At 32.9% G+C, this 19,500-nt stretch overlaps 1 protein-coding gene and 1 long non-coding RNA gene across 2 annotated transcripts in view; both read left to right on the plus strand.

Annotated features, from left to right (window-relative positions):
- The window catches only part of LOC121733731, a 140,043-nt gene that overhangs the window by 85,611 nt on the left and 34,932 nt on the right, over positions 1 to 19,500 (plus strand). The window lies entirely within an intron of this gene.
- Positions 2,255 to 18,765, plus strand: LOC121733732. Its single transcript, XR_006036601.1, has 3 exons — positions 2,255 to 2,328; positions 11,080 to 11,086; positions 18,756 to 18,765. It is a non-coding gene; the product is annotated as an uncharacterized LOC121733732 (long non-coding RNA).

Here is a 19,500-nt window from a genome sequence, read left to right on the forward strand (position 1 = left end):
AGAGCGTACAATGATGCGTTTAATGCTCAGAATCTAATACATATTTTTTTTCATTCATTATAAAAAGCTAACGTTTGATAATTTGTAACTTAGAACTTTGATATTTTTCTTGCAAGTATACTTTTAATAATATTTATTCTCGTTTAACTATTTAATTTTCATTGAACTAATGGGTTGAAAGATTATGTGCCGCGCCATGCTTCAGAGGCACTGTGTTGACAAAATGCTCGACACTACGTGTTTTAAACAATAATCTATCGTTTGTTATCTTTGAGGTACAACATTTATGAGAAAATTTAATAGTATATGACAATAATTATTATGGATACATATTTAACTTGCAATGCAATGCAAAAACTTTGCAATGTATTGCGGAATAAGGAAAAATGAAGAATGATTCATATTTTGATTATACGCATAGACGTTTATGGTGTTTATACTAAGTATAAGTACATATTAATGCTTAGAATTAATTAGTAAGCATATTACATAGTGATTAAAGATTACGGAAGCTAAGACCTAATCAGTGCGATGCAGGCTAGGATTAGATATTCCCACCGTTCACACGGGGTCATTATCATTTCATCAGCAATTAATGATAAATTCATACTTCATGACTAATTACCCACACAGGGTTTTTAGAAATCACGATTGGACAAACGTAGCGTAGGATAATTTGGATGAATTGACGAGCTTTCCATGACGAAAGCCTGCGTTCAATAAATATTATAATAATTGCCAAAATATTTTAATATGTAAGTACTATTTTTTTTTTACTAGAAGTAATGATGATTCTATAGTATGTAACATATTATGATCGCAGTTGGTTGGTTCGGTCAAATTTTTGGGTTAATATTTTAAAAAAGGTTTCATGATGTCATTAAAACGGATGGGCGGGACTTTAATCAACAAAAGGCTTTTATCAACTATTCTTGAACGAACACTTTTGCCTTTTCACCATAATTGCTAATGTTACAAAACGTTATGTAATTTTTGCCTGTCATTTTCACCTGACTTCATCATGAGGAAGGTTGTGTTTTAAATATTTCTTCAACATGCTTTAGAGCAGATCTCTTTACTTTAATCTGGGCCAACTTTGGACATTTTACTACTGTTAACTGTTCTCTTCGAATGAAAATGATTACAGCAATACAGCAAAATTATGTATTTACAGCAGCACTCATTCGGCAGATGGCTCCGCACTCGATCCTTTTACTTCATCACCTAATGTTGTGAGAAATACACTTTCTAGAGACTGGTTTTCGAAATAATTGTAAATTTTAATTGAGCTATATTAAATGTTTATTTTTGTAACTAGGTATCTATATGCGAGAACAATGTAATTGTTTATATCTGCTTATTATGTATTTATTCACATTGTCACTAATTACTGTTTTGTTTTCCGATAAAATAAAATAAATAAATAAAATAGATAAGTATCTTTGAGGATTACAATTTATAAAAAAGTGTTATCTTCTTCGTTTCTTGATGCCTAGTATTTTTTTTCTTATGAAACATCTTGATGCGTGTTTCTCGCATTCTTTTGTTTCGTTCTTGAATGTGCTGTGAATCGAGTTAGCAGTGGATGACGTCATACGATCTCACAGGCCACGCTTGTCTTTCACTCTATATAAAAAAAAAACATTTTTATATGAGTGAAAGAGATGGTGATATTTTGTATGGCAACAGAGCGAGACAGTTGAAATTTATAGTTTTAATGGACGTAGCCAGGAATCTAAGGGTGGGTTCGCATGCTTCACTTTTAAAACCAATGGCCTAGAACTTGTCATATTTTGGCTATACAGGTATAATTCAATTAGTCTCAATAATTGTGAGAGTACTCTTAGTATCACAGCTTTCGTGGTCTTTTAGAAATTACGCAATAAAAATAATTATCGTTTGTTATTATCGCTTTAGAGTTACCACAAAAAGCATACTTATTTTCCAGAAAACCCGGAAACGCTTTCTCGTTTAATGTACCAACCAACGAACAAGTAACAAGGTAACATATATACTTAATACGTTAGGAACATACTATATGATCGTACCGGTAAGCCGGAATATATTTGTAATCCAGCACGTAAACTTCGATCAAGCTGCATACACAATATATGGGAAGATTATAAGCGTTAACCGAACGAGGCAAAATATAGTCTAGTCGTGTTAAGACGACAGTGGATTGTTTTCTTTTAAGTATGTACCAAAAATATACATGCACACTTTATGCATGTATTCGGTACATGATTTCGTGTAAATGTAGAAGTGACAATTAATCTCAACGGCATTATTTTGTAAATTTGAGTTAAGTGTTTCGTTGCTAATGCCATAGTAAAACGTTTTCAATGTTCCCGGATCTAGATGTGTATTAAATATGTGTATCATAATATAATAAAAATCTTAAATATATGTATAGTATAAAAGTATTAAATTAATTTCCGTTGTCTGGTACCCGTAACACAAGTCCTTCAGGCATAGAATTAGAACGTAGTATTTTGATATCGTTGCCTTCAGGTACTTAGCACGGGGCCAGACTGGCCCAAATTCAAAATGGTTGAAGTATGGGAGTTATGTTTCCTTAGTTTTTATTATTCGTAGCTACCGCGTGACAAATTCAATTTCGGCGCTACAAAGTTACGTTTAACCTAAGAACAAGAGGTCTCTTGTTCTACAAATTTTTGACTTCGCAAATGATTTCAGCTCAAAGTGAAACTTTGTTTTGGTTCAGCCTACAACCTTAATTAAGCCTTACACTTCATACTTTCCGAGTATTCAATTTCTATAAACGACTGCCAAAACTTTAGCACGGAAATTGTAATAGTCCGTTATAACAAAATTTGTTAACATTGATTATTATATGTAATGTTTTATTCTTTGTAACAATATAGATGTCGACAGATTTTTTTCGCGACTTGGAACTGTACATTTTTCTGTAATTACAAGCAGCCTATAGATGCTGGCGGGAAAGATTCCGAATTATTCCCGTCGAATACTTCGGAAGTATTCCGAAATATTCCGAAACTTTGGGAATATTTCAACTGTCAAAAAAAACGAGGAAAATTGCGCTTGGAAGTTGTAAACTATTTATCTTTAGTTGTGTATCTAAGAATATGTGATGCCGGTTACTAACTTTATAAGTCAAGCGGCGAGAAACGGCTTTTTTGGCTTATTATCATTACTAGCGATAAATAGCGGCTGGTAACGGCTTGTTACTTTTCTTTGATAATACCTAATCATATGAGTTCGTTTATTTTTTATGGTTTTTATTCTGATTTACTTACAATAGGATATATTAGTATGGATAGTATGGATATAAGTAATAAGTAGGTAAGTATAGATTAATCAATCCCATTGGCCATTACTAATTTATAATAAAACTAGATGACGCCCGCAACTCCGTTGCGCCAAAATTCGTTTATTGCGCCGGAACCGTACATTTTTACGGGATACGGGGACGGATAAAAACTATCCTATGTCCTTTCTCGGAACTCAAAGTATTTCCATGTAAATTTTCAGCAAAATCGGTTCAGCGGTTCGAGCGTGAAGAGGTAACAGACAGACAGGCAAACAGACGCACTTTCGCATTTATAATATTAAACCAAGAAGTAGGTATAGATAAACAATTTATATTTTACTTAAGTACGTAGTAGATATAATTTTTATTTTTCTTTTTTATGTTGTATTTTATCTATATATCATAAAATACAACATAAATATATGTATATGTATATATATATATATATATATATATATATATATATATATATATATATATATATATATATATATATATATATATATATATATATATATATATATATTTATGTTGTGTTTTATCTAAAGTGTTTGCTAGCTATTCTACTTGGTTTAGGTATAGTGATACCCATGTCGTCACCAATGGCTCTTGCGGAAGACCGGCGCTGAATATGCCCCTGGTTGTACCAGCACATGCCGAGCATGAGCCAATTTGCGGCTGCTAATTGGAATTATTTATTATCTTGTAAATCTGCACCATGTATGAATGAATGTAGTTGCAAATAAACTTTATTATTATTATTATTAATTACGTTAATAAATTAATACGTAACACAAACAAACACGTATATTTCCATTGAATTATTCCGGCGAAATATTCGACGGAAATATTCGATTGCGGGGTACGAATCTTTCCGCGGGGTGAGGGAAAACTTCTCCGGGGAGCATCTCCCTTCCGCACCGCCGTCGCCCGCTCGTACGGGCGAGCGATTCGTGCGAGCGGGCGACGGCGGTGCGGAAGGGAGATGCTCCCCGGAGAAGTTTTCCCTCACCCCGCGGAAAGATTCGTACCCCGCAATCGAATGTTTCCGTCGAATATTTCGCCGTGGCAGTCGGCGCGTGCGAAGCGGTGATAGCGGCCGGCGGGCGACGCTCTATGCGCGGCGGCGATCGATGATTGATGCAAAATACGATTTTTCAGCATAAATAAAAATTCATATTATTTTTTTTATTAAATTCATTTTGAATAATTCAAATTTATAGAAACTTTCCCAGAAGTATTCCGGAATTATTCGGAATTTTTCAGAAGTTTTGCAACTATAAAGCAGCCTATGGCTCATGGTCTCCCTTTATAGCAGTGCTATAATTATAGAGGGGAAAAGGAGCCATACATGAGCTACAGATAATTATGTAGTATTTATTTTATTTATAAAACACTAGCGACCTGCCGCGGCGTCGCACGGGTATAAAATATATAGCCACTGAAAAAATGATTTAAATCGATAGCCTATGATCCTTCACGTGGTCTACTTCTTATCTGTGCCAAATAACATAAAAATTGCTCCAGTAGTTCGCGATATAAGCCCTTTCAAATAATTTCCCGCGTTTTTCCACATTCTCTTAGCGTGATAAAATATAGCGCATAGCCTTCTTCAATAAATGGGCTATCTAACACTGAAAGAATTTTTCAAATCGGACTAGTAGTTTCTGAGATTAGCGCGTTCAAGTTAGCCCTTTCAAATAATTTTCCCGTGTTTTTCACATTTTCCTTTATTTCTTCGCTCCTATTAGTCTTAGCGTAATAAATTATAGCCTTCCTCGATAAATGGGCTATCTAACACTGAAAGAATCATCAAAATCCGTTGCGTAGTTTTAAAGATTAAAGGGAACAAAGGGAGATGTGGGAAAAAAACGACTTTGTTTTATAATTAATATGTATAGATAATGCAATTTCTTTTTATTTGCCACAAACTACATGTCACTATTAATATTTATTGTAACGAACCGCTAACCGCGGATTCGCGGAAAATAATACGATAATTTTAATAGCTAACACTAGCTTAACGTACATACTTTATGTACTAAGTTACTATATAGTATTAGTACAGGCCATATCAATGATTTTTTAGATTTAACATTTTAGTGATTTAACATATTTTGCCAAATATTTTCCGAGAGGGTCGCGCATTTTAACCATTTGTGAATCTTAAACTTTCTTATGATATACACTATCCTACATCAATTTCCGGGGCTCTTTAATCATTTACTTTAATCACTGCAACGATGGAAGCATGAAGATACGACAGACATAGAGACAGGCATTATCCAATCTATATCTATATTTATACTAAAATCTCTCTATTACCTCTTCACGCCCAAACTGCTGAACCGAATTTGCTGGGTATGGAGAGAGTTTGAGTAGATACTTTATATCACGGTAAAACGTTACGGTTCCCGCGCGTTAAGAGTTTTGGCGCAATAAAGTGGTTATAATGTGTTGTTGAGTCATCTAGTATTTTTTATTAATTGTACCATCAAAGAAATTGATTCATAGACAGTTGATTGATCAATTCAATGCAAGTCGTGGTATGTCGACAGAGTTTGACAAAACGCGACCAATATAAGTAGGTCCTCCATCTGCCTATGAATCATCTTCTCTGATAGTATATTATTATTATACTTTTCCGCGCAAAAGAGATGTTCAAATAGTGTACCGCGATTTACGGCCGATGCAATAATCAGAAATCACCCGAGAACACCTCTTTATTACTCACTATTAAGGGCCTTTCGTTGGACCACAATTTATTGAAGGAAGCCTTTTTACCTGGAAACGGTTCAAAAATACCGACATATTTATGTTTCCCGATTTAAATGGTTCGACGAATAATAGAACAAATACAAGATAACGTAACATTCATATTGTTATAATAACATGGAATGTTAAGCATTATTTTATTTTTGCTAACAGCTGTTTTAATAAAATATTATGTTATGAGACCATTGTTTCATAGTATTTTATTAGGTACATCCGTATAAACGGCCTAAAGGCGTTTGTAGTATAGGATGCCAAATAAATATAATTCACAATGTTTTATAGAAGAAACAGAAACAATAAACTTGTGAACTTGAATTTGATATTGTATTATGCTAGATTAAAACACAGCTTGCCTCTTACTTTTACGGGGTATAACCTAAAACCTAAAAAAAGTAAAGTGTGTTGGAATGCTGTTTTTACGTAAGCGCAGCTGTTGTGGGTAAAAGCTAGTTAACTCAAGTATACTAAATAAGCATATGTTTTGAAACATCAGATACAAGGGTTCAATTTAAGAGACTCGAGTTGCGACATCGCACTAGACTTTTTTATGAAATTTAAACCGTCTCTAAACGAAGAAAAACTCGTACGTAAAATCCTTCAGAGACTTGAAATTTCGTCATTTTACGCTACACAGGGGACGTTCCGTAGCACCACAATCTGCACCAATAAATTTCGACTTTTTTCCAGAATCTTTGTAATGGATCTCAGCCATAAGTAACTGTATTATGTTCGTTTAGTCAGCGTCCATTTTAGAAGTGATTTAAGTCCTTTAAATTATAATTATTAGGGATATTTTAAGTTTCAGTAAATTAATGTTGTTATAACTTCAAAAAAGTTATTATTTCATGTTTTCTTTAATTAGGTTAGGTTAGGTTAGGTTAACCTACACCTGATAAACTAAGATAAAATAAACCCTGTTTTAAAATAATAACTACACGATAAAAGGGCGAAATTGGTACCATTTGGTACAATTTTTGATCACTTAAATATATTATATTATAATCACACCGCCATTAACTATCTCTAATTTGCTTCCTTCTAATTACAGCAATGTGGCAAAGCAGTTTAATTACATTACTGGGAATCAGGCAATGATGCCATTACACCATATTACTGCCACCCAAGGCGTATTAGATGACTGCGTGGGATCGCAATGCATTTTCATTACATCACGTAATATCGTCAAAGCACGTGACTGCCACTGTCTCCCCGATTAAGCATTGGATGCAGATGTATTAATATTACCTCATAATCTACGCTTATAATGTAACAATTTTATCCTTACGGAATACGAAGTCATTGAATAGAATATGGTCAAAACTAATGAAAATATTTTCACAGCAGGCACACCTAGACAAGTCATAAAAGCCTAGAACAAGATGTTGCCCGTAACTTTGTAACAAATCTTTTGACACTTTATTAATTAAAATATGATCTGTAGCTCAGACGTAACCATAAAGTTAATATACCTAGCGGAATAGAGCAACAATCGAGCTGTCAAACGAAACTGAAATTGGTTTACATCTGTGTGTAAAAATATGTGTACATACTCTTATACTCTTACACAAGCACGATTGAACATGAATTCTATGAGATTAAATTGTCAACGCGGCGATAAGTGCCGACTGGATGTTAAAAAAAGAGTTCTGCTATCATGTATCAGGTCTCTTTTTACCACGGAGTGTTACTGATAGTGACATCTCGCTTGCTCCGGCCTTTGTTTCTCTATTCCACCAGGTATATTAACTTTATGGACGTAACTTAAAAAGAAAGAGCAGACAAAAAATTGTCAAATAAAAAAATCAAGGCCGCATCCTTTTACCTCACAAAATCAAAACAACGAATTCCTAATAAAATATCCACTACCTCGAAATAGATTTTATATTATTATTCTCGGTAACTGTGCCACGAGCCCGCGAACATGTAGCATGTGTGCTCATATTATGGATTAGAATATTTTTTACGTTGACCTTTCACGAAATGTAAACATTGTACAAATAGCCCATCACGTATTTACCCGTATGGACGGTAAGTGTCACTAGTTCAAGGATTCCCGTAATTAATTAAGGGCGCTGTCTACTAAACAATAATATTGCCCGTAAAATATATTTCAGGAAGATATTATTATAATGTATTGATACATACCCATTAAATATGTGCATCGAATTTTATGTTTTAATGTACAATTTGATAAGTGCAAAAAATCCAGTTTCTTTTCTAGTTAATATTCTATGGACGCTTCACACCACGTCAGTCTGGCCCCGTGCTAAGTACCTGAAGGACTTGTGTTACAGGTACCAGACAACGGAAATATATTTAATACTTTTATACTATACATATATTTAAGATTTTTATTATATCATACACATATTTAATACACATCCATGACCCAGGAACATTGAAAAACTTTTTTATTCCGTCGGCGGGATTCGAACCCGCGACCCCCGGCTTGAGTTGCCACATACTCTAACCATTGAGCCACGGAGGTCGTTCTAGTTGGAAATAAAACGTAGTTTTTTTTCATACTCTCGATGCGTAGAGAGAGCAGTTATAATATAACGTTATAAAACATTGTGTAACACCCTACGAAGAATAACAACTAAGGAAAAGTAACTGTGTCAAAAAAAATTGTCCACGAGTCTACCGAATACATGTATTCGGTACACAAAATCGTGTCCATATAGAAGTGACAATATCAACGGCTTTATTTTGTAAAGAGTGTAGTGTTTCGTTGCTATTGCCATAAAAAGGAACCAAATTCAAAACGGTTGAAGTATGGGAGTTACGTTTCCTTAGTTTTTACTTTTTAATATTCGTAGGTAACACCAAAACATTTAATAATGGCGTGTAACATACGCTACAACATGTCAAGAAATAAACGTATATTTTGTTATAATATGTAAAAAAAATGTTATCTATTAATCCTTCGATCGTGAATTCTTGGAAATCTATTGTTATTGTATTGTGTGTGATGGGTTAACGTTATATAACTTCTATGTGGATGAACCTTTAGAACATATTAATATTATGTACTAAGTAATAGTTAGTATTTCTAAAGAATAAAGATTCATTAAAGCAGTAGACTTTACTGGAAATTCCTAATAGAGATTTGGAAGAAACACAAAATGACATACCTATAAAGTTATGACCTTTGACCGCACATTTACTCGTTAAGGAATATATTGCACCAGTTAATATTTTATAATAAATACCAACATGAAGAACCGAAATAATACAAATTCCGTGAAGAAACATGAAAAAATACCTACTAAAACTACCTACTGCTACATTACGATTATTAATACGAAACTAGTTATAATTAATTAGCCGATTACAACCTCAACTAATATAGTGTTAGGTGTATACGATATAAAGGCACGTGGAAGCCTGCCATCAATGTTAATTAATTTATATAATATATCTATTAGGTTATTAGGTAACGGTCGTTTTATTGGAGTAAATTATTACAAGATAGATATATTGTCTTATTATATCTATTAGCTAAACTAAAGCTATATTTTAAGGGGAAGTTGTAACGTGACGAGGGGGTGTGTTGCGATGCATTTGATTGTGTCTCTACACCATGGCCCATCGCTGGCCCATCAAATGTCGCATGCGATGGCTATACAATGGTTATTGTGCCTCTACACGACGGTCCATCGTAGTGGCTCATCACGATGGCCCAGCGTATGGTGGACGTTAAAGATTACCCATTAAAAAAAACTTTTTTTTTACTAAACAAAAGATATCTAATTGACAGACTTGCCGCCCACGGTGTTCCAATATATGTAATATTAATCTGCATTGTTGGAAGAGCTTGTACATTTAAGAGCATTGCAATTTGCAACAGTATGTCATAGATACACGTAATGAGTGCTGCTCAGTGTACTGGCTTATATTTCGGAACTTGTCTATTGGTATAGGATCCGACCATAGAACGACTTTACTAATAATACCGGTCGTTCTATGGTCGGATGGTAACCGCTTAATGGATGAAAAGAATTTTATATTTAATAACCTATGTCAATAAAGCCCGTAGAATATGCATTAAGCATTAACCAGACCGGTACTAGATTTACTCCATGGTACTAGTATCGATTTACCTGTTTATACCTGCCTAAGTGCCTACCCATGAGTTGTAACGGGAAAAAATAGACAACCTAACGTTTCCATTTTCTACGGGTTTCATACTTTCGATTGGTATGGAATTTGTCTATTAACCAAACCAGTGAAATGTTAAAAAAAATGTTTAAATGTTTTTTTTATTCTGGACTGAAATTTTTAGGCAACCCACTTGCATTAAATTTATTGACATACGTGATTGAATATAAAATATCGTATCGTATCATCCACTAACCAGCTTGCTGAAGGTCGATCTATGGTGGGATCTTAGTCCATATGAAGGGGTCCAACAATAGTCAAGTGTCCTTGCTTTAGGAACACAAAGCTTGTCGATCTGCAATCTCAGTTAACTGATTTAGCTACTAACAAGCGTGTTGGACACGCGACCACTTGTTACAGCGCCACGCCAGTACACTGTAGACAGCAAAGTTTATAAACAAAATAGCTATTTTAGTACTGTTAGTACAAGGACAGCTGAAGAAGAAGTGTTAAGTGCCTAGAGAAAATAATTAAAGCATAAATCTGTCTTTCTAACTAATTGTTATTAATTCGAAATCGCATATCGTACCGGTTCAAAGCATTCAAAAACTTTATTTGTTGTCACGATAATTTTTGAAATAGATTCTAAGCTAAATATTTATATATTAGTAGTTCCTGAAATAAGCGTATTCAAATAAGCCCTTACATATAATTTCCCACGTTTTTTTCTCTATTTCTTAGTCCCTTTTAGTCTTAGCGTGATAAAATATAGTTTATACCCTACCTCGATAAATGGGCTATCTAACATTGAAATAATTTTTCAAATCGGATTAGTAGTTCCTGAGATTAGCCCTTTCATATAATTTCCCCCATTTTTTCCACATTTTCCTCTATTTCTTCGCTCCTATTAGTTTTAGCGTGATAAAATATAGCCTATAGCCTTCCTCGATAAATGGGCTATCCAACAGTAAAAGAATTTTTCAAATCGGACCAGTAGTTCCTGAGATTAGCGCGTTCAAACAAACCAACAAACAAACAAACAAACTCTTCCCAATTATAATATTAGTATAGATTGACTACAGCTAGTGTTATGAATTTAAAAGTAACTCATAGTAAATTGTTAGTACCGTTACTACTATTGAATTAAAACTCTAACTATATCTAAAATGTAAATTATTTTAGAAAAAGTGAAAACGTTATTAAAATTAAGTTTAACTATTTCAATTAAGCTCGAGTCCTATGAAATTCATTTCTATTTTTATATAGCAAAGTTTTAACACCCTGTACCCATTTTTCTTCAAATTTTATCAAAGCCTTGGTGTAATTAACTTATCAAAGATATTTTATGTTATCACCTACCAGTTTATAACAAAACCCATTCAGTATACACGATTATAATATTATAAGGCTAGTTACATACATTAACATCATAATAAATTAGAACAATCATAACTTTGAAGGATAATATTCCCTTACAATATTAATTGCTCAAAATAATGGTCCGTAATAACTTTACAAATTCATTATGAATGAAGGTAATACCTTACTTGATTATAGAATATAGAATCTATCACTGTACATAATCTACTTGTACATATATATATACGTTATTAATAGTCTGAGGCAGGAGAGCAAAAATTTGATAAAATTATTTCTAATAACAGGTAGATATATTGTGGTTTCGAGAGTTTACAGAATGAACATACTTCTCAATATGCTCCTATTATATGAACAACTTTCCTTTTTGAAAAAAAACATGCTGGTTCATACGAGTACCAATGCGATAAGACGGCGTCTTAGCATAATTTTTTTTTGTAATTATTTATTTAAAGGTCGCTTGTTACAACTGTGGTCATTAGCGACCACAAGAATTAACAGTAAATTACAATATTATCTTATAAGAAAAACTTATTTAATTTTCCACTAGGAATATCACTTTTGTTATATTCAGAAAGATATTAATTCTGAAAAGTCTCCAAATGAAATAATTACCCTGTATACTCAGCTACGATATAAATGTTGGCATAAAATATTCATTTATTCATTACACCTTTGTTATATTTATTTATTTGTAATTATTTATTTACCAACATATTCATTTAATTAAGCGGTTCAAACGTAACCTTATCAGCACAAAGGTAACGACCACAAAATTATATGTTCGATCTGCATTTAAATGGATTTCAGCGAACGAGTGGGCACTTCAAAGTATAATATTGTCGATTGATGGAAACGCGTGAGCCCACGCCGTAAACGCGTTATATTTATCTCACGTAAGCGGTTTCGTTATGAGGTGTGTTTTATGAGATATATAAAATAACATCTACTTTATAAAATCTTCGTAGGCTCCCCTTTATTGCTTTCAATGAAACGATATTATCAGTGAAATGCAGCGGCGAGCTCGGATGATATCTTTTATGAACGGCTTGAAATAACCGGAATAAAAGACAGTCGAGATTTTTGACGTACATATCTCTTTAGCGTCGATTGTTGTCAGCGCCTTTAGAAAAAGTTAGCTTTTGTCACAAATGTACGGTGAAAATGGTAAAACTTGATCAGTCTTTTCATCTGTTAGTGATGTTTATCATAGTATCAATGACTAATTACTTAATTAGTATAATAATTATGACTTTCAGGTACAATCTATACATATAATAAAATCGTAGGAAAGTCAATTCTGTACATTGAAAATTTTTGAAAAATAATACTTGCGACGTGATCTACAATCGATATAGAAGCCAAAAATATAGTTTTTAGAATTTTTGTCTGTTTGTCTGTATGTATGTCCGGGATAAACTCAGAAATTACTGGATGGATTTACTTCAAATTTTGCACGGATATTACTTAGAGGTCGGGTCTACACATAGGCTATATAATATTACGATCAAGAATAGCTCCTCTAAAACTACTAATGCTATAATTTTGGCACATATTAACATTCAGGGATTGCTTAGTAAACAATTGAAAATAGACCTATTCCTTAAAAGCCGCAATATAAATATTTTCTGTGTTACAGAACATTGGTTATCAATTGAACAAATTAATGCTTTAAATAATAACTTTTATAATGTTGCTAGTTCGTTTATAAGAAAGGAAACTATACGCGGTGGGTCTCTTATTTATATACAAAATGATATTAAATATAAAGAACGTACTGATATAGTTACACTTTCCTCTGAATGTACAGCAGAAATTTCGTGCGTTGAACTGGAACAATACATAGTAATCTGTGTGTACCGACCCCCTCAGAGCGATTTGGAATCATTTGACTCGACATTAGATAGTGTATTAAATCGTTTGCTGACACAGAAAAAGATTATACTATGTGGTGACCTAAACGTAAATCTACTGGAGAAATCATCAAAATGTGACAGACTACTTAACTTATTTGCAACCTTTGATCTTAAGTACTTATTTTTGGAGCCAACTAGAATAACTTCACACTCAGCAACTTGTTTGGATAACATTTACTGTAATTCAAGTTGCATAGAAAAGTGCTTATTTAGTGATCTAACATCAGACCACCTAGGCCAGCTAGCTGTTTTTCCAGTTACTACTAATAATCCCATTAAAACAATCACATGTAGACCGATTACATCAGCTAAAATAAATATTTTTAGAGATAATATCGCAAGCAAAATTCTAAATATAGATGTTACCCAAAAATATCCACACATTTTTTATGATAAATTGCATGATGTTATTATAAACTAACACGACATAATTTTTAAGACTAAGACGTTTAACATTGATAGGAAAATGAAATTTTGTGAATGGGCGACACCTGGCATTTACATCAGCAGAAACAAATTATATGACTTGTATGACTTATAGAAATATAACTTTCACTTTCTATTTACTCAGTACGTTAAGAATTATTCCAAAGTATTCAAAAAGACCTGTCTGGCTGCCAAATCCTTATATTTAAGTAATAAAATTAAGAGCTCTAGTAATATTATTCGTAGCACTTGGAATATAATAAACAACGAAACCGGGCGATCTAAAACAAATGAACGCAAAATAGCACTTAACATTGATGGTTTGACAATATCTGATAATCTAGAATTAGCTCATTTTTTTAACAACTATTTTGTGAATATACCTTTAGAATTAACTCACTCCCTTGATTCTTCTTCAATAAAAGCAAATGAATTATTGAGAGCTAATGTGCAGGAAAATGTGACTTTGTTTAACTTCAAACACATTAACCCTAATGACATTTTAAAGATATTCAAGACTCTTAACATGAAGAAATCTGTAGACTTATGGGGTATTTCAGTTACATTGCTCAAAAATATTATAACTGAATTATCGCCATATTTAGCCGCCTTATTTAAGCGCTGTATAGATGTCGGGGTGTTTCCCCGACTCATGAAGCAGTCGAAAGTTATACCATTATTTAAAAAAGGCTCACAAAGTGACCCTACTAATTTTAGACCAATTTCTATTTTGCCAGCAATAAGAAAAATATTTGAGAAGGCCATATTTATACAGTTACAGAGTCACTTTAATATCAATAAGCTATTCCACAATCGTCAATACGGTTTCACTAAGGGTGTCAACAGCAGATGCTGGTGTAACATTGATTAAATATATACTTAAAGCTTGGGAAGATTCTCACGATGTCATTGGCGTGTTTTGTGATCTGTCAAAAGCCTTTGACTGCGTTGATCATCGCACACTTCTACTCAAACTAAAGTACTATGGTATTAGAGATGCAGCACTTAATCTAATTAAAGATTATTTGACGGACCTAGTGCAATTCGCAGATGTTGATGGTGTTAAATCATCGGGTTTGCATACCAAAATGGGAGTTCCTCAGGGTTCCATCTTAGGACCATTTTTGTTCCTTATTTACATTAATGATCTTCCATTTTTTATAAAACATTTATGTGAAATTTTGTTATTTGCCGATGACACATCCGTTCTTTTCAAAATCAATCGTAAAAATCCGGATATCAACAGCATAAATAGAATACTTACTCTCATACTACAATGGTTCAATTCTAATAATCTTCTATATACCCAAAAAAAACTAAATGTGTCAAATTTACTATGCCCAATGTTAAGTCCACTAGCACACTTAATATTAAAATTGGTATAGATAATTTAAACTTAGTGGATTCTACAATGTTTTCAGGTCTTACGCTTGACCGCAAATTGCAATGGGGACCTCACATTTCTAACATAGCTAAGAAACTTAGTTCAGCCGTTTTTGCTATTAGGAAAGGAAGTAAGACTTTTGACGAACGTTGAAACAGCACATATGGTTTATTTTAGCTACTTCCACAGTATCATGTCTTATGGTTTATTATTATGGGGGGTAGTGCAGCTGACATTCAGACAATATTTATTCTGCAAAAACGAGCAATACGTGCCATATATCGACTAGGACCCAGAGATTCTTTGAGAGAAAAATTTAAAGATATAAATATTTTGACAATTGCATCTCAGTTTATCTTTGACAATATCATGTACATTAGAAAAAACATTCACAATTATGACCAAAAAGCTGATATTCACCCTTTCAATACCAGAAATAAGAACAAGTTAGCTAGTAACTATACACGGCTTCGTCAAGTACAAAATTCATTTGTGGGACTCGGCATACGTTTTTATAATAGATTGCCTGCTGAGATTCTAGACTTACCATTTACTAAGTTTAAGGGATGTATCAAAAATCAATTATTGAATAAAGGTTATTACACGACAAATGAATATTTTAATGACATTCAACCATGGAAATGATTAGGTTTTGATTATATTTTGTAATGTTAGTTCTAATTATTGTTAAATGTTAATTTTAATTATTTTTATTACTATTTTTGCTCTACTTTATCTGACATCAATTATAATATTTATGACATTCACGATTAATAATTATTTGATAATTTGTGTTTTAATTTTGGACATTATAATTTAATAAAGTAAATAATAATTATGACTTATTTTTATGACAATATGGTAAAATATTATGTTGTAATTGGTAACAGATAATAATAATCTGTGACATGAATGTAATTTGTATATCTACTTATTAGTTATTAGGTTTTTGTGATAATAATTTAGCGAATATATTATGTACTACAATTAATTTATATTACAATGTTTTTGGCGTTCATAAGTGGTGACCTATGTGAATAAATGACTTTTATTTGATTTGATTCGAAAATAATACTTGGGACATGATCTACTATGCTGACGCGGACGAAGTCGCGGGTACCAGCTAGTGTATGAATATCACGTACATTTTAATACCTTTAATGGTATTACTATTTCAAATCTAATATCAATATACAAATTTTACACGTTTAGACGTGGGAGAGCCATGCTTCGGCATGAATGGGCCGGCTCGACCAGAGAAATACCACGGGCTCACAGAAAACCGGCGTGAAACAGCGCTTGCGTTGTGTTTCGCCGTGTGAGTGAGTTTACCGGAGGCCCAATCCCTACCCTATTCCCTTCCCTACCCTCCCTTACTCCCTTCCCTTCCCTTCTCATCCCCACCCTCCCCTGTTACCCTATTCCCTCTTAAAAGGCCGGCAACGCACCTGCAGCTCTTCTAATGCTGCGACTGTCCATGGGCGACGGAAGATGGCAAAAACATCTATGAAATTATCTATGTTTTTTTTATTTTATACATTATTCAATGTGAAACATTAATTATTACTAAGAATGTAATGTAAAAATTGCTTGTACTCATTTGTTGAATTTTTAATTAAAAAATCAAAATAATATATATTATTATAATATTTACAATGATTATTGTCTAGTCGAATCCTCGCGATATTGAGGTGTTTGGAACAGTAATCCAATGTTTTATTTTATTTTATTTTCGTATATTGGGGTTTCCAAACAGTCTTACATGAATATTAGATGTTAATGTTCATTTTTAGATAACAGAGAAGTTTTTTTGAACACATTAACATTCAGGGGATTGTTTTTTCCTTTTTTCCTATGTCCAGCGGTGACATAATTTAAGGTGGGCCGTAAACTGTGCGTTATTAGTTCCGCAGTTTAATTCGTCAAAAGTTCGATCACGTTTTTATAACCATACTAAAAATACATATAAGATCAGTCTGTCGGTCTGTATTGCGCAAAGATGGACGCGACTTCCGATTATGAAAAAAGGTATGGTGAAAATTTGACTCCTGGGAAATGATGTACTTAAAATAGTTTTCATCACGAAAAAATTACTGTTGTTGTACGATTCGCATTCCTTCGCTAACAAAGTTGTAGGAAACATCTAGTTGTTTGTGTCGTCGGCTGAGCGTCATTTTATCTAAAGCCTTTTGAAATCCCTAAATGCGTTACCGATAAAACAAACGAACCGAAACCTTCGTTGATACTCGTATAGTTGAAAAGAAAATATTTAAGCTTAAAATATGTAGGTAAAGTGTTCAGTATTTGGTTGACGTCACACGAAAACAACTGGAACTTATGCCTATTTCTGTACGCTCTATGAATTTTAAATATATTTTATGAAAGCAAATGGCTGAAAGTGGCAAACGGTATTTTTCTTTTTCAAATTTTACATTATAATAATCACTAATATTGACATAAGTTTATTTAAATCATAAAAACTTTTTGAATAATGATTCATAATGTTAAAAGAAGTCTGACTACGTAACAGAAAACCAAGTAGCAATATTTAGGCCGCCAACAGTTGAACCACGAAGTCTCGCTAGCGCTGTTGTCACAAATTTTAATGACCGCTACCTATTTTCTATTATGATATCGTTTACTTTTTATAACTCACTTTTAGATACATTTTTATACAGTTTGATACAATGATATTCTATGTTACTTTTAGAAACTCATTGTTTTGATAATTAAAATTTCTGCTTAAAACTGAACTCCTTTGATTGAAATGTGATAACAGTATTAGCACTTAAATGCTGTTTTATATAAACTAATTTACCATTAACACTATTTTACAAGTGGATTTATCATAAACTAGTTAATCGTGTAGTATTACGCCGAATCATTGCCTTATTTAGAAGTTTTCGAAGAATCTAAACCCATAACAAAAACCTACCATTAACAATAATTCTTATTATCGCTTTCTAATAATCTAGCTACCAGAAAAAATCAAACAAACTTAGCTTAGCTATTTACGAGCCGTGATATTTCATTTACTTTTCTCTAAAACCGATTATTATTACAGGTTTCAAAATGTGTTATTAAGGATCTTCTAAAATATTACATCAATAACAATCTAGCCAGAAATCGCTGGGTAATCAAGACGAGTGACGATGGGAATATGACATATGACACAAAGCCATGAGGCGGCGAGGCGCCTCCTCCGCCCACACCAAGGTCACCCAAGGAGTCCGAATATTTATAACCCGAAAACATGACTCACTCATACGCTCTGAACTATTTATAGGATCCTATAAATAGTTGTTTTAGAACTGTAAGCAAAAGATATTGGAACATCGCTTTCTCATAGTTTTTGGTTAAGTCTTAATAAGATAGATGTAGAAAACAAATTTCATATTCTAAATTAATATTGTACCCAAAATATAAAGCTAACGTACTTTTAATATCTTAAAAATACAAAATGAACACTTTATAAAATTATAAGCTTCGAAAAGTTGGTACTTTCAGTACGAAGTATTTATTTCATTAAAATTAGTATTTTATATCTACAAAATCTCGTAACGAATTAACGAAAATTAAAAGCATATTTTGAAATTTTAAATAAATATTTAGATTTGTTGAAATCCGTTTGAAGTTCAGTAACAATTATAGTGTTCAGAGTGTTGGATCTAACGCCAATTTCAATGCGATCATTACAAACCGTTTTCAAAGCGCCCTATAGACGTATTTAAATGTCTGCACCACACAAAGGCAGCCACTTGTAAACAATCTACGTATTACTATTCTATTACTTGGGCGCTATTCTATTTGCATTTACATATTTTAATTGTATCCAATGAAATTGAACCATATAATTTTATGAGACATTGATTCTAGTTAATTACGAATAAACGATTGTTATTTGAATTTTAGTTCAGTTATTAAACGATTTTCGAGTAAACCAAAATATATAAGTTATTCTAATTATTATTATTTTTATCAACTAAGAAATATAACGCTCTTTTTAGAACAAAAACATTTACATCCTACGCGAGTACAATTCTTATCTCGTAATTTGCTGGGGGCATATTTCAGAATGACTAGCTCAATTAGCCCAGTTCTGGAAAGTTCATAGCCCGTGAAGTGTAATTACGCCAAAAACCATGTTACGTGCGTTACCATTATCCAAATTATGTTTACGACCGCCTCAGGGCCCAGCCTCAGCCCACAGGCTGGAGTTCTGTATAATT

This window comes from Aricia agestis, chromosome 14 (assembly GCF_905147365.1).
Source record: "Aricia agestis chromosome 14, ilAriAges1.1, whole genome shotgun sequence".
NCBI classification, from domain to species: domain Eukaryota; kingdom Metazoa; phylum Arthropoda; class Insecta; order Lepidoptera; family Lycaenidae; genus Aricia; species Aricia agestis.